Genomic DNA, 267 nt, shown 5'->3' on the forward strand with positions numbered 1-267 from the left:
ACCTTGATATTTTCACTGGCATTTTTTTGGATTTAAAGAATAGATGCAAATTTGCACTGTAATGCAAAGAGAAATTTATTTACGCATATCCAAGGCCGCGGCTGGAGCCTCTTCTGCTTAACACGTGATTCTAAAATCAAGCTTGTTCTAGGTGCAGATGATGCTCAATTTAGGCATATGCTCTATCAGCTAATGATTGATGTCTATTGCGTGTATCTATGTAGAAACTGGTCTAGATATGCTTTAGTGACGCCAATTTCATACTTA

This window comes from Penaeus monodon, chromosome 22 (assembly GCF_015228065.2).
Source record: "Penaeus monodon isolate SGIC_2016 chromosome 22, NSTDA_Pmon_1, whole genome shotgun sequence".
Classification (NCBI taxonomy): Eukaryota; Metazoa; Arthropoda; class Malacostraca; order Decapoda; family Penaeidae; genus Penaeus; species Penaeus monodon.